General features: G+C 36.1%; 1 pseudogene; it reads right to left on the reverse strand.

Annotated features, from left to right (window-relative positions):
* Nucleotides 1-985: 985 nt before the first annotated feature.
* LOC120590766 (40S ribosomal protein S7-like) lies at nt 986-1539 on the reverse strand (annotated as a pseudogene).
* Between the last annotated feature and the right edge of the window lie 6361 nt (nt 1540-7900).

Genomic DNA, 7900 nt, shown 5'->3' on the forward strand with positions numbered 1-7900 from the left:
TCCTTGAATCCTCGTTTCTGTCTATATACTCCATAAAAATAACAGACCCTTGATAGAGTTGCTCTTCTGTGGTATGACAAAGAAACCCTCCAAGCAGTAAGATCTGGCAGTTGCTTGACTTACTTTGTTTCCCTTCTCTAATAGATAACTGTTACTTTCTGTCTGTTGTATGATGTGTGAAGCCAGTTGTCTAAAATACTTTGTTTGGTTTTCCACTTATGGGTGAAGACAAAGTCCTGTCACATTTAATAATTCATAGACAGAATTCTGGTTAGTTTTTATAATTTTCATTTTTCAACCCACATTTTTTATCTCTTCATCCTTTATAACTGTTTTCCTTTAGTTCTTAGAACATATTTATAATTTCTGTGTTAAATTTTTATCTGCTGAATTTACCATCTTGGCCATTTTCTGGTTGGTTTCTATTGAATGTTTTTTCTTTAATATGTGTAACAATATTTTAATTTCTGTATGTCTATTTTTTCCATGTGTATTACACAGTATTAACAAAACAATGTAGAAACTCTGGATTACTTTTTCTTTTACCATGCAACTAAATTACTAACTGATCACATTGGACTTGTGTAGGCTTGATTTTATGCTTTGTTAGAATCTCAGGAAATACCAGGGTGTTTCTCAAGCCCCTATCACTTATGGAGTCAATCTTCAAAGTATTTCTTCTTTGCTGGTGTTTCAGGAGTTGGTTGTAATTTGTTTTAGGGTAGGTTTAAAGTAGGTCTTACTTTAGGGCTTGGTCCTTATTTTCAAAGTTGGCTTTTGGTCTGTGCTGAACGTACATGGTATTAATGAGGTATTATTAAGATCTCTCTCCTGTTATTTTCTTGGCAATATAAAAACAGTACAGCAAAATGATGTAAACTCATCAAAATATTTGCAAGTCACTCTCTTAGGTAGTAAGTAGTTTTAGGTAATCAGACCTTTGCGGTAGCTTCTGGAACAAAAGCCTATATAGGATAGCTATGTCTTAGCTTATTAGCACTTTATTCATTATCCTGGAAAGAAGCTCCTTATAGACACCAGAAAAAGTTTCAACCTGTGTTTCACATTGTTCTACTGTGCTCTGTACAAATAAACCTTTACAAGCTTGGCACCTGGATTCTCTTGCCGGCAATTTCACTTAGAAAGACTAAGTCCTCCAGGATCACAGATGCACAGCTGTCAGAGTGTGTAGTTTCTGGGATACTTTTGCTTATTTTTGTAAAGTTTTTTTGAGTTAGCTTAGGCAGAACTCTTCTTTGAGCATTAGAGACAATGTGCTTCCCACTGAACTTTTTCTCCAATTTCAGTACTTACCAGACTTGGTTTTTCTGGGAAGATTTCATTGAAGAATAGGAACAAAGGTCAAAATAGCTTTCTGACTGCCATCAACTTTAATCTCCTTGGCTGCTGTTATATTCAGCAAACTTAGCAGGGCCCTAATTCATCTTCAACTCAAGGAGAGTCTAAGAGATGCTTATACTAGAACTCACCTGGCCTTTTGCCATTGGGCTTCATGATCTTCATGCTCTAACTGAACATGTCCTCTTTGTTGAGCACTGGCCTAGGAAGCGAAGACTTTATTTTTACAATTTCTTCAGCAATGTGTTGGATATAATCAGATATTAAGGTATTAAAAGTACAGCCAACAAAGTTACATTTCAGTTCATAATCCATTTGATCAATCCTACCTCTTTGATATTACTCAAATGTATCCAATCCTCTCTACTTTCACTGCCACAGTCTCTGTCCAAGCTTTCATTATTATTTGCTCTGTTTACTATCACTGATCTCCTAGCATCCACATAGCAGCTATATAAAGTATAACAGCTTTTAAAAATGCAAATGTCATCACATGGAGTGTAAAATCCTCCACTGCATTAAGTAGTGGAAATTATTTGTAGGTGAATAAGAGAGGGAAGAAGAAATATCCTTGTAAGAACAAAAAGTATAAAATTTTGAACAGTTGGTTCTTTATTTACTCCTTGTGCCATCATTCCTAAGGTCACAGACTTCGCTTTACAAGCTGTATTCTTTGACTCTGTAAAATTTTCCAGATTCTCTGTCCTACTTCAAGCCCTCTTGCTCTCCTCTGATTTACTCAGTGTCTTCCCCGTTGACACACACCTAGATCTCTCATGTTGACTGTCACTTTCAGATTAACAACTTCCTAGACAGTTTACGAGGCTTTGGATTTATCTTCTTCCTGAAATATTGCCTTCTGGATTGCCTCCTCTTCCCCAACTGTGTCCAAGTGAATGTCTGAGTACATCCTTCTACTACATTCAGCCTAGGTTTCCAGAATTAGGTTTTCTGGACGTTAAAAAAAAAGTTACTATTCTGCATAGTTTGGCTGGGAAGGGAAAAAAAATCAACTAGGCGACCAGGTATCTTTTTTTCTCAACATTTATTGAGTAAATATTATACATTTAACATGTGCTAATTTTTGGTGTTGGATATACAACAATAAATAGCTTAAACTGGATTTCTATTTCAAGATTGCTTACAGTAATGGAGGATATGGACCATTACAATAGTGAGAGAAGCTCTATAAAGTGTCATTACTGTACCTAGTTGAAATACCTATCTCAATCTACCAAAGAAAGTTTCATGGGAGAATAATTAAAGAACAAGTAGGGGTCAGCCAGGAAGGAGTTGGGGTGCTGTGGGAAAGAAGGATTTTGAAAAGTACAATTTGAAAATCTAGGAGGAAGAGACATAAAAGCATCTTTATAGGTTGGATGGATAGGGATTGTCAAGAAAAACGGTAAGAAAGGTAAGTGGACTAGTTCATGAAGGGCCTTGTGAGCCATGTAAATGAGTTTGGATTTTATCCTAATGCAGTGGTTCTTACACTTTAATGTGCATTCAAAACACTTAGGAATGTTGTTACAATGTGCAGAGTCTTATTTATTAGATTTAGAACTGAGCTTGCTTTTCTGCATTTCTAATATCCTAAGTGTTGCTGTTACTTCAGGTCCATGGTCCATATTTAAAATAGCAAGCTCCTAAGGGAAATTAAAGATTTGAGGGATTTCAAGCAGAGCACAAAATATCAATATTTTGTTTATGTTCTGAAAAGATAGTCTTGAGTTCAGAATACAGGATTAATGAGACTAAATACAAGATTTCTTAGGCTATTTTAATATTCTTGGTCAAATGAATTTAGGTTACTAGATAGCACTGAAGATGGAGAGAACTGAGCAGATTCAAAGACATTCAGGAAATAGAAATGAGAATCTTGGAAATGGATTGGACTTTCAAAGTGAGAAAAACAGAAGCATAAATAAAGATTGCTAGGTTTGAGGTATGGTCAAATTTACTGCTACTTACTGTGATAAAGGAGATCTGTGGAAGGGTTTTAAAATAGGCAAGTGATATAAAAAGATGGGGTTTTTTTTCCACTATAAAATTAGAAATATCTGCCTATCATTTCTAAATTTAGATAATATATTTAGTAGGAATATGGAATAAAGATCAAGAGATTATTTTTTCTTCTGTGATTCAAATGGAGATATTTTTCTTGAATTTTAGTACTTGAGACCATTCAATAAAGTTAATTCCCCTGAGTTTGGTGTTATGTGCCCAAGGAACCACTCCCATCCAGACAGGGCACAGTTTGATGTTCTAGTTGGCACATACCCAAGTTTCAAAGTATACTACACTCTGTTGTCACTTTCAATTAAGCAGTTCAGTGGAGTCCTTTAGTCAATAGGAAAAATGATTGGACTAGCTGTTGTGTGAGACTATCCTGGTTCTGCTATTCTATCACAGCTCACATTTTTTCATACATAAAGTCTGGCTAAACTGAAGGGCAGCTTTGAGGTTGTATAACAGATAGAGATATATAACATAGGGGAGGATGAGGAGGAGGATTTATTAATGACCAGATGAACGCATGTCTATGAATAAAAAAATCTTATGCATGAGATGGCAAAGCCAATTCCTGTAGAGATATATAATATAGGGGAGGATGAGGAGGAGGATTTATTAATGACCAGATGAACGCACGTCTATGAATAAAAAAATCTTATGCAAGAAATGGCAAAGCCAGTTCCTGACCAGCTACCTCAGGCCTAGGCAGCCCATTCTTGGAGAATCTGCCTGTTTACCACATGGAAGGTTTAGCTCTACGTGATACTAAGTGCTGGTAAGTCAGGACAAAAGAGTGAGGAGCGGGATTCATAGAGCTTCTCTAATCTCATCCTCTGTTTTAATGAGTCACAGATGGTTTCATTCACTGAAATATCTTGTATGATGCCAGTACTGGTTTTACAAGTTCATGATGGGTTAGGGAATAGGTCTGTAAGGCACCTACTAGCTTCATTTCCCTTTACCCAGGTCAATCTGTCTTCAACCAGATTCTACTTCTAACATCATTCATTTACATGTCAAACACTCTCTAAATAAGGCTAATTTTTCACTAATTTTCTCTTAATTATGGGGCATTGGATTTCAGCATCTGGAGGCTGTAAACTAATGCAATTACAGCCAAGAATCTCTTAACAGTCTCTCCTGGTTATCTTTCTGCTTTGGCATTATCCAATTAGACTCTGAGTGGGTAAAGGATTATGACAAAACATCTAATACAAAATGCTTTAATTCTTTCCTAAACCCACTGATATTGACAGATTTTTTCTTTTCTTTCTTAATTTTATAAGGTTAATGTTTTTTGGCAGCTCTCATGGTACAGTGGGATAATTGGAATGAAAACATTACTGACTAAATACTAAAACAAGGTTTTTCCAATTGTCACATTTGTGAAAATTCAGTTACCACATATGGGTTTGTCTTCCATAGATAAATTTTATGACTGCCCACATGTTTTTATTTCAGACATAGGATGTATACAATGGAAGTTTCTTAGAGAATAGCTAGCGATTGGATTCTGCTGCAGTCTCCATATTTCTTTTATAAAGAACTGAGTTTTAGAAAAGTCCTTTGACCTAATCAGACTCACTGAGCCCACTATGGACAGAACCAGAATAAATCACTTGCTTAAATCAAAGCCTTGCAACTTTCCTCATGAGAATCACTTGGGGTGCTCATTAAAAATATTTTTTCCTGACTACATCCCAGAAATGAGAAAATTAGAATATTCAGGAGAGAAGTCTAGTATATTAGCGTTCTCCAGAGAAACAAAACCGATAAGATATATATGTGGGAGTAGGAGGAGCTCTATTGGCGAGGCAGGGAAAAGGGAGGGAATCCCTCCTCCTCCTGCCTTTTGTTCTATTCCCGCCCTTGATGGATTAGTGATACTTGGCCACTTCAGGGAGGATCTACTGAGTCCTTTGATTCAAATGTTAATCTCATCTGGAAACACTGTCACGGACATACCTAGAAACAATATTTAATCTGGGTAGAAATGTGTGTTTTTAAGTAACTTCACCAGATGAGTCTTACGTGCACATGGAATGAGGGATTTCTGGTTTACATTATTGGAAGGCATCAAATTTGAAATTATATTATATAAAAGTTCAGTAAAATGCTATCTCAAATATTCATATTCAAGAAAGTAGAGAAAAGTAATGTAATTATACATTTTTGAGAAAAGAAATGTTTAGACATCAATCTGGCAAGATTCATTTGGCTACTTTATAAAGGAGTACCTAAGCAGACATGACAGGACAACTGGAAGTACAATTAGAGAGTGCAGTAGATAAATTGTCGTAATAACAAATTGGTTATTCTTTTAATTTTTTGCTATTTTAGGATTTGCTATATGTGAACTATTGGAAAATTTACCAGCAGGTGGTAGCACTGTTTAACAAATATACCCCCGATCACAAAACAATGACTAATTGGCTGCAAGTGTAGCAATATTCAAATGTGTCAGAATATTAAGTTGTGATTCAGAAAACCTGATACCTAGTCTCAGCTATATTACTTGCTGGCTTCATCACTTTGCAAAAAATAATTTAGTCTCGTGTCTTTAACACTGTAACCAAAGCTAGGATAATAACTGTCCTGGCTTGTGTCGCATTAAGTGTGGAAACAGAATGATTGTGAATCATTATGGGAAGGGTACAATGCTATGTAAATGCAAATATCATTTTGTGACAGCCTGCTGAAATGTGAAAGAGTTAAAGAATAATTAAAACCTGAAACTGGACAAAGGAAGTCTATACCTTAGGCCTAGTTTCTGGAACCCCTAAACGCATTCTGTTAATCATGAAACTTGTAACAATGAGCTCATACGCTAACTGCCAATTTTAGCCTGTGTAACCCTGCTTGCTTGCGTGGCATGAAAAATAATCAATTGTATATAAGCTGAAAATTACTGTTTGGCCATCGCCCATAGGAACACTGGCTATTGCCCATGGGAACATAGGCAATCACCCATAGGAACATAACATTCTAACAACTGGCTTTCTGCTTCTGTACTCCCCGCCTGCACACCTGACCAGTGGGTTGACAGGTAGTGAATAGGAGAAAGATGGACCTTTGTGTTTAAGACAGAATGAGGAATGGGATTTAGAGCTTAAAAACCTTGTATCTTGGCATTTCGGGGCTGCTCCTTTGTACAGGACAGCCACCGGCTAATAAACAGCCTTTAAGAGAATACTTGGTTTGGTCTATTCTATACAGGCCACAACAATTTTTCTCTTTTTTTCCTCTTTCTCTCTTGTTACCCAGGCATTTATTTCAAGATGTTTTCTTACTGGTAACAATGGTGGTCACCATGTTGGAACTTAAACGAATAATACTCAAATATTAAATAATTTCCCATTGTTAATATGTTCAATTGTTTTTTGACCATTTTCAGTTATTTCATTTGCATGTGGTGTAAGATGCCAAAACCCCACATTGGTTGAGTCAGAAGAAAAGTAACTCTAGTCTTTGAATACTTTTTAATGTATAACCATTGCTTGCCTAACCACTGCTTTGCACATTCATGGACTAAAGAGGAGATGTCCAAGAGAAACTAAATGATTTATAGGACTTTTTAAAAGAAAATAGCATCTATATGCACTAGTACATTTAAGTACAAGGAGCGCAGTCAGCCAGCAGTTTACCTTTACTGAGTATTTACTGTGCGCCGAGAAGTGCACTACCCACCAAAAAGATTCAAATATATAGACTCCAGAGGCTCTTAAAAATGAACTTCTATTCTTTTTGTTTTTTCATTTTTTAATTTAACAGATATTTATTGATCATGTTCAATAGACCAGGTGCTGGAAATAGACTTTACTAGGTGCTGGAAATGCAAGACATATGTAATATTTAAAGTTGCAGACCACCTATAACCAAGAGCAAACAGATATGGTACATAAGGCCAAGGACATGCCTATTTAGACTAAAGTTAACCTGGAGAAGATTGACGAAGAGGAGAGATTCCAAAAAGAGGAAACACCTATGAAGGCAGGCATTCGATGTGGATGCAGTAGAATATAATAGTTAAGAGGCTAGGCCTGGAGTCAGAATGACCTGGAATAAAGTAATAACTCTACCACTCACTTACAAACTGAGTGATCTTTGGCAAATACTTTGATTTTTTTGATTCTTGGTTTCCTCATCAGTAAAATTGTGATGATGGTAGTTGTTAATTTTATAGGTCGATTGTGAGACTCGTGAAAATTAGTGCACAGTAAACTCTTAATGGAGAAAGCAAACATTTTCTTGAGGTATATACAATATACAAGAAAGCACTGAATGCTGGACACTGAAGGATTTCTTTTAGTATTTCTTGTTAAGCAGGTTTGCTAGCAGTGAATTCTCTGTCTTTGGTTATTTGGAAATATCTCTAGTTTGCCTTTATTTTTGAAGAATAGTTTGGATAAAGAATTCTTGGTTACCTTCTTTCTATACCACCTAGGCTTAGGATTGCTAGGAGGATTCGGCCTGTCCTCACTAGTAGCCCACAGTAGTCTGCAATTGGACATTAATCATTTCACAGAAC

Source organism: Pteropus medius, unplaced genomic scaffold (genome assembly GCF_902729225.1).
Source record: "Pteropus medius unplaced genomic scaffold, Ma_sr-lr_union100, whole genome shotgun sequence".
Taxonomy (NCBI): domain Eukaryota; kingdom Metazoa; phylum Chordata; class Mammalia; order Chiroptera; family Pteropodidae; genus Pteropus; species Pteropus medius.